Genomic DNA, 1,143 nt, shown 5'->3' on the forward strand with positions numbered 1-1,143 from the left:
ATTTCAGATCCCTCCCGACCCCAAAACGTTCCCTGATTCCCCGGTTCTGTGTCCCCACCGTGCACCGGGCACCCCCGGGAGAGAAACTGCGGCTGGACCAGGACAGGGAGTGTCCAAAAATGGGGTTTGGAGCGGTTTGGGATGGTGGAATTGTCCCTGTCCAGGTGCTGGGTGGGATTTCGGGTCCCTCCCGACCCCAAAACGTTCCCTGGTTCTGTGTCCCCCACCGGGCACCGGGTAAGGGTAGGAACAGCTCGGGCACGCCCGGGGAGAGAAACTGAGGCTGGTCCAGGACCGGGAGTGTCCAAAAATGGGGTTTGGAGCGGCCTGGGATTACAGAATTGTCCGTGTCCCGGTGCTGGATGGGATTTTGGGTCCCTCCCGACCCCGATTCTGCGGTTCTTGTCCCCAGCCGGGCACCGGGAACCGGGCAGGGACAACTCGGCAACCCCGGTACCCCCGGGGCTGCAATGACCGGAGAAACTGCGGCTGGTCCAGCACCGGGAGTGCCCAAACTTGGGGTTTGGAGCAGTCTGAGGTGCTGGAATTGTCCCTGTCCCAGCCCTGGATGGGATTTCAGATCCCTCCCGATCCCAAAACGTTCCCTGGTTCCCCGGTTCTGTGTCCCCCACCGGGCACCGGGCACCCCCGGGAGAGAAACTGCGGCTGGTCCAGGACCGGGAGTGTCCAAAATTGGGGTTTGGAGCAGCCTGGCATGGCGGAATTGTCCCTGTCCCGGTGCTGGGTGGGATTTCAGATCCCTCCCGACCCCAAAACGTTCCCTGATTCCCCGGTTCCGTGTCTCCCACCGGGCACCGGACACCGGGCAGGGGTAGGGACAGCTCGGGCACCSCCGGGAAGAGAAACTGCGGCTGGTCCAGGACCGGGAGTGCCCAAAAATGGGGTTTGGAGCAGTCTGGGATGGTGGAATTGTCCCTGTCCTGGTGCTGGAATAGGATTTCAGATCCCTCCCGATCCCAAAACGTTCCCTGATTCCGCGGTTCTGTGTCCCCACCGTGCACCGGGCACCCCCAGGAGAGAAACTGCGGCTGGTCCAGGACCGGGAGGACCCAAAAATGGGGTTTGGAGCGGTTTGGGATGGCGGAACTGTCCCTGTCCCGGTGCTGGATGGGATTTCAGGTC

The sequence above is a fragment of the Malurus melanocephalus genome, unplaced genomic scaffold (assembly GCF_030028575.1).
Source record: "Malurus melanocephalus ecotype Western Australia unplaced genomic scaffold, MMel_1.1 scaffold_3496, whole genome shotgun sequence".
NCBI lineage: Eukaryota > Metazoa > Chordata > Aves > Passeriformes > Maluridae > Malurus > Malurus melanocephalus.